The sequence below is a fragment of the Magnolia sinica genome, chromosome 18, assembly GCF_029962835.1.
Source record: "Magnolia sinica isolate HGM2019 chromosome 18, MsV1, whole genome shotgun sequence".
Lineage (NCBI taxonomy): Eukaryota > Viridiplantae > Streptophyta > Magnoliopsida > Magnoliales > Magnoliaceae > Magnolia > Magnolia sinica.
This window is the reverse complement of record NC_080590.1, coordinates 33286794-33294417: the sequence shown is the minus strand read 5'-3', so window position 1 is coordinate 33294417 and position 7624 is coordinate 33286794. Positions and strand designations below refer to the sequence as shown.

Here is a 7624-nt window from a genome sequence, read left to right as displayed (position 1 = left end):
TCTCATGCATGGTTTTTCTAGAAAATATAGGACACATGAATACCAAGCTAGGGTTGATCCAACTCCTTCCAAAGTTTCATGGGCTTGAATATGAAAATCCGTATATACACTTGAAAGAGTTTGATGAAATCATAGCCACATACTTTCCTAACGTATCTAAGGACACAGTCAGGCTGAAACTCTTTCCCTTTTCTTTGAAAGAGAAAACTAAGACGTAGTTACATTCACTACGTCCCCGATCTATTGGCACATGGAATGACATGACAAGGGAGTTCATAAAGAAATTTTTTTCATATCACAAAACAAACACCCTTAGAAAGTCAATCATGAACTTCGTCAAAAAGGAGGATGAAACATTCTTCCAATGTTGGGAGCGGTTCAAGGATCTTGTTAGCTCATGCCCACAACACGGATTTGAAATGTGGTGCATTACACACTTTTTCTATGATGGATTGACATCTTCCATGCGCCAATTGGTCGAGACAATGTGCAATGGAGAATTTATGAATAAAAATGTCGATGATGTGTGGGATTACTTGGATAGACTTGCTGAAATACTACCCAAAAAATGATCAAAGGATACGGACTAGACTAGTTTTTAGCTACGGATATAGACCGTAGCTACTTTGCTACGACTTAAAACCGTAGCTAAAAGATCCCCAAACCGTAGCTAAAAGGTAACACTTCTAAATGTTCAATTAGCCTAGGATAGCCCCATAAGTGGCTCTACGAGACCTATTAAAATGTGTGTACTCCATCTAATACGTCTGTCCATTTTGAAATAGCTTGTTAGGGCAAGAGTCCAAAAAATGAAGTAGATTGAATGCTCCAGTGGGCCACACGGTAGGAAACAGTGGAGATTGATTCCTACCATTGATTAATGGTATGGTTCAATTGAGCCTTCAATTTGCCTAGATGTTGGGGTCATTCCCTATAAAAAAATTACAAAATTAATGGACGGAGTGGTTATATCAAATGCATCATGATGGACCCCATAAAGCCCTCAACAAAACCGTCCGTCCAGCACCGTCAGACGTGGTGCGAACACGGAGGGGCTACAAAGGATGTACAATGGCTACAGTCCGAGGGCTTTTAGCTACAGTTTAAAACCGTAGCAGGACTGTAGCAGGTAAAAATGCGGAATCCGGGCTGCCTTTTTCTTTTCCCCCTCTCATGAAACATTTCATTTCCCTCCGCTCCTTGGAAAAAAACCCCATTCCCTCTCTCTCTCTCTCTCTCTCTCTCTCTCTCTCTCTCAATCTCCCACACCCCTTCCCTCTCTCTCTCTCTCTCGATCTCCCATTTCCCTCTCATGTCCCTCTCTCTCTCTCTCTTGATCTCCCGTGCCCCTTTTTCTAATCTCTCTCTCTCTCTCTCATTTGCTTCTCATTTATAGTGATCTAATCAGATCTGATATTCTGTCTTCCATCTCTTTCTTTCCTTTTGTTTGATCTAATCATCTCTATATTTTTCTTTTTTCAGCTTTAGATTGTAGGTGAAAATGGGGCTCACGTTTACGAAACTGTTCAGTCGTCTGCTCGTAAAGAAGGAGATGAGGATTTTGATGGTCGGTCTTAATGCCACAGGTAAAACAACCATCCTTTACAAGCTTAAGCTTGGAGAGATCGTCACCACCATCCCCACTATTGGTATCAGATCTCACCCCTGTCTCTCTCAATCTTGGATGCTGGATGGTTTTTGTTCTCTTTTTAAACCCAGATTGTGTAATTCTGCATGTTTTTGGTGATTGATTGATGTCTGATCTGGTTTTCATGCTTTTGGACTCAATTAGATCCTTTCTCTATCAGTAGAATCAGAACTGGGTTGTTGAAGCATGTATGTTTCTGGATCTATTCATCTGTTTGTACAGTTAGGTTTCTTAGCTTGATTCTATTGGAACTTGTATGCATGCCATAGATCCATACATTGTATTGTTGAAATCTGAAGATGTGCTTGCGGAGAATGAGAGATCCATACCTGTTGGTTTTAGTCGGGGCTCTGTGTTCATGGCTCCATAGGTGAGAGGTTGGGCTCAGACTTATGCTGGTTAGCCATTGTCTGCATGGTTTTAAGACTAGCACCAACTCATTTGGTCTTGAGATGAGTTGCACTAGAGTTGGGGTGACTCAGCTGAGTCACCACCATGTTTCTCAAAATAGAAGGAAAAATAAAGAAATATATAGAATTAAAAAAATGGCACCTGGGGTAATTTTATGATAAAATCTAGTTAATGTGTGACCTTGAAATGCACTAAATATCAATTGGCTGTGTGAAATGTGGATAGGTATCTGATTGATTTCTTTGGTAATAGATCCACACCATTCAGGAAAACATGTTTCTTGATGGTAGTTGTAACCTACATATGTGAAATAGTGCATCTTGACCATGGTAGCGGGAAACACCCTAGGGCCATCTGAAATGCATTTCAGAAAAGGCAGATTTGCATTTCAACTGTTCTGTCAGAATTGAAATGCATTCCCTTGTTGAAAATTTTTGTTGTTGTCAATGTGTTGGCCTGTGTGCATGCAAATTAACTTCAATTTTGTTGTTGTCAATGTGGTGGCCTGTGTGCCTGCAAATTAACTTCAATTTTCTTGTCAAAGCTTGCAAATTAAGTTTTAGATTGACGTTCTTGCTACTGTTGTGACAGTTTCCATTAAATTCTGATATCATTACAATTTCAAAATCTAAAAATGCAGTTACAAAATGCTTAGTTGACATTCAAGTATTTGGCAATATCTTCAGAAGAATGATTCAATGCTCGAACCCAAGGATATTTAGAGTATCCTCGGGCCTTTTGAGTCTCTACAAGAGGGTCACATGGTTTGGTGATCTAGACATGGATGGGCCATGTGCCCAAAAACGTCACCCCATTCTGACCATTCTAACCATTTGGTCCTTGGCCTGCAAATTGCGTCACTTGTCGTCTCGACAGTTTTACTCGCTTTTGCTAATGTTGCAAGTACAATGTCTTGAATTACAGTCACGAGATTAGGCAATTGGCATTTTAATCTTTGTTGGATATATAAATCTTCAAGGGTTTTGAGTCTGTTTCACAAATCATTTCTTCTCAATCAATGTTTCTCCAGGGAAGCATTTATTCTAGTTTGAACTACAGTGGTCCCACAACTTCAATCCCTATGCACAGTATACAATAAAATGAGTATATGAATCCGAATGAAATATCTCCACTGTTGCAGTTTCCTTTTAAAGAAAGGAAGTGGGCGCTTGGGCTTCAGGTCATTTCATCTGTACTCCATTCCAATGACAATCATTTCTTTATGATCTTAAACTCTGCATGTGGCTAACATGTGTAGGACACCTGGGCCGTGTAACAGGAGGGATTGCTATCTTGATGAACTAGCCTAGTAATCTGGCCATACAAAATCACCAGGTAGGCCACACATGTACAGAAACAATGGATGGTCCAAAAAAATTTGGCGAGTGCTTATAAACCAGCCATCATTTTCATACATTTGTTGCCCTGTTGACCTGCCTGATTTTTAGCCAAGTCATCTCATAGGTAGCAAAACTCTGTATTTTTGAAAAAAAAAAAAAAAACCTCATATAATTGATTAAGCATTTAAAACTCCCTATATTTTGAAATATAGGAAAGAAGAAAAAAAAGATTTTTGGGGCGAAAATGAATTAAACATGTTAAAAATAAAGTCTAATTTTTTAATTGAAGTTTTCTCTTTTAACCTTATTTATATATAACACACACGCGTGGATATATGGCCATTTTTTTTTTTTTTTTTAAAGTTCAAAACTGTATTAAACCAGAACTTCTTATTTTCCATTTTGCTATCTATCTATCATCTATACAGCTCAGATGTCCTACACATGCTAGTTTGCCACATGCCCATATATAGAGGTGTGCCTGTGGCTATCCTGGAAATGCACCCAATACTACTCTATGCATGAATGGCTTCTCTACTGATGGGCCTTCTATTGTCGAAACTGATGGAGTTGGCAGCGGATCAGATAATGCTGTTAAGTTTGAAATGCAGGTAATCTGGTGCCACTTCATGGCTCAGTTTCATCATTTGGCTCGATGGTTGTGCTGAAAATGACCAAAGTGTACCTGAGCTTCTTTGGAATGACTTTGTTCGTAAACAACTCTGATGGTTCTTTTTCAGTGACTGATGATTTAATGCCAATCATGCAAAATATAGAAAATTATCACTTGCACGTGTTTGGACATGTGGAATCCCTGGGTTTTTTAAAGAAAACAATATCCAATGGTAAGTTCTTGCTTATTGTAGAAAATTGGATAAGGATCCTATAAAATGGGGTCATGTTTGGGTATCAAGTGGAATTCTCAAATTCATTAGACAATAGGTACCTCATTTCTTGTGCCCAAGAATTTTGATCATCGATAAGAGTGATTATTACTATGTCAAGGTCACGTATCCAAATAGCCCAATTGTCTTGTCAGTGGAAAACAATTTCTATTTCCCCATGGATTTTTTGTATCCAAACATGCTTGAACACATGTACAAGATTTGAACCATTCCTCTAGTGGGCCTTACCATGGATGGGCATAGACTGAAAATCACACCACAGACAACCCAACCCTTCCACTGGAGGATTTTTCCTAACTGATGGTCAATCGTACCTTATTTATTTCTTCTAATCATCCATTTTCTTTCCTCAAAGTCCTCCAATTAAATGGCATAGAATTGCAGGAGTTGTGTTATTTGTTCATCATGGCCCATCCAAGGTAGGGGGCACAACTAGATGTGTGGCTTCAATTTATCTTTCATTTGTACAAGAATAGAGTTGCAGATAGCTTAAGAAAATAAGTACTTCACACTCTTTAAGTCTTTCCCTTATTAAAGTAGCTAGTAATTTCATAGTGAAAAGTAAGCAATATGAGTCTTGTTGTCTTTGTTGAATGACAATTTTTCAGGAATTCCCTTTTGTGGAGTAAATTTCATTTTTTGGCTACATATGACACTCAATACATAGGCACTTACAAATGGTATGCATGGCATTCATTAACTCAAATTAAATAGACTAAATTGTGGAGTTTTGCAAATATCAGGTTAATTGGACAAGGCTAACCTTTGATTGTTGACACTTATTTGTTGAAAAAAGATCATTGGATATTTTTCATTATTAACTATCCAATAAATATCTACAAATCTTTAGTTTGCGGTCCATCTAAACTGTTATACATAATTTGGATGGTTTAATTTGAATTACTTGAATGAAAAATGTGTGGTGTTGAAGTATAATTTCTAAGTACCTGCTTATCATCTATCTCACTCTGCCAAAATATCAAAGTATTTCTTTTCCTTTTTGAGTGGTTTTCTTAATGTAATCTATCTTGTTGTACAGCTTTACAAAACTGAGGAGAAGAAGTATCTACTTGATCTACAGAGGGTGATCTTATACAGCTTTTCAGTAGTCTACTACGAACACTGCCAAGGTGATCTTATACACTCTTTTAATGTCTGAAAGGTGTGTCTGGCATGGTTACTTCTAACATGGTGAGGCCCTCCAGATGAACGACATGGATCTCACACTCATGTATCACATTTTTAGTTATGGAATTACCGTAATAGGTTTTGTTACTCTGCTTCAATGATCAATAGATACATGAGAATGCACGAGTATGTGCCTTAGCATACATGGATATCTATTTCATGGGTGTTTGGGTCATAAGTTGTTTGTGAGTTATAGAAGGAAGCTATCATGGATGATTGGGCTAGTTTGATGCAGTTGGGTTGGGGAGTAGTGGAACCTCACCATCCCCTTTTGTTAGGTGCTAATAACATTATTCTTACTACTAAAGAAAGACAGTTGCACATGTTGAGGTGTGCATCTCTTGTTCATCATCATCATCATCATTTTTATTGTTTTTGTTCAATGCTTCCATCTTGAAATTCTGCCCTTTCCCTCCCTGCCTCCCCCCCTCTCTCATTTGAAAAAAGTTATATATGAGAAGATATACAATTATGGACCAATTCAGTTGTTCAAGTCAGTTAAAACTGATTGTTTTGCCACATATGCTAAACCAAAATTCCATTTGGTAACCTTGTAGTCTTGAGGCAGTTATTCAATACTTGTTTCCTCTCTTTTTTATTGTACCACTAAGAAAAATCTGTCGTCGACCTGAAACTAATTATCGGTTGCAACGAATGCATGCATCTAAGGATTCAACATCTATGGGGCAACAGAACATGATGAAAGATCCTTCTTTGGTAAGCTCTTCCAGTGATTTCAATTTGGTCGACCGAAAGATGATTAAGACAAACAAAAAGCAATTTCTACTGAAACAGAAATTTTTGTTTACTTAATGATGTGAATTTGGTTTTCATATTTTGGTAATTATGTGATTTGTTTATTTTTTTCATTAATTTTTCATTTCGTTGTGATGATTTGTTCGCTTCTAATCATGTGATGGTTGAAAGGCAACATGAACAGAGCTGTGTTTTCTTTAGCCTGGTGAACTTGCATGTTCTTAATAAAATGGTATTCTTGTGTTTTTATTGAACTGACCCATTCACTGAGGAGTTTCAGTCCCAGCCAAAAACCCGTCCTGTTCAGTGATGAGTTCTAATCCCAACCAATTCGACAGTCTGGTGCATTCCAGGTAAGTAAACACTGGCCATTGCTGAGGCTCATCAAACTGGAAGCTCCTCATTGATCAAGTGAGTTTAATGTGATTGTTTTTCCCTCTTATGATTGCTAGATGAATTTGATTATTTTCACTTTAGCCATACAATTGATGTAAATGAATCAGCTAGTTAGAAGATCAGATCAGCGAGATAATTGATCATCTGAATCAACTTGCCATGAAACTACCTTCCAAAAATGATAATGATAATATTAATAAAACTAAACTAAACTAAACAAGGTCTGAAACTTGATTCAGGCCTGCTGCTACCATAAACTAAACAAGGTCATTAAGGAGCAAATGTCTAGGTGAAGTTGAAGTAGTGGCTACCTTTCTCTTGGATAGTAGTGGCTACATTTCTAGCCTTAGCCTTAATTTCTTGATTGTAATTAGGTATTGGCTCTTGGCTAAAATATCTACTTGGCCTTAAAAAGGATCACATCATATGCTTGTTGTAAAGCATAATCATTTGCCTGTAGCCTCACCTTTTCCCTTAAGTCTTTCTCTATACTGCACTGCATACACTAGTAACAATAATTATAATAATAGTTAATCTCTTCAACGTATAAAGTAAAGAGCTGTGACATTTTTGCCCATGCAATTTATTTTAGGAGAGATTCGACCAGATATTAAATGATATTTCTAATATAAATTAGTGGTATTTCTTAAAATTTAAAAATATACATCCTTATAAATGAATGAAGTAGATTTAAGCCGTGTCAATGAACGCCTTGGATTTTATCCGCTTCTTATTTTTCTGTCTTTTTCACTTTCTCACCCCCTGACTTTCCCCAGTCATTACAATAATAACAATGATAATGGCCAAAGGGCAAGAAAACATTTCTTTAGATTAAGCGTAACCACTGGAATAAAGCTAGACCCAGACCATGGCATTGACTTAGATCTCATTGGCTGACAAACTGTAACATGTCTTTTGGGCTTTCCATTTATGAAAGTCTGACTCAGTTTTCCAGTTACCACACCCATGAAAAGAAAAAA

The 7624-nt window shown here is 37.3% G+C and overlaps 1 non-coding gene across 1 annotated transcript; it reads right to left on the bottom strand.

Moving 5' to 3' along the window:
• Window positions 1–308: 308 nt before the first annotated feature.
• On the bottom strand, window positions 309–415 carry LOC131234150 (small nucleolar RNA R71). The gene has a single exon (XR_009165558.1). It is a non-coding gene; the product is annotated as a small nucleolar RNA R71 (small nucleolar RNA).
• Window positions 416–7624: the final 7209 nt, after the last annotated feature.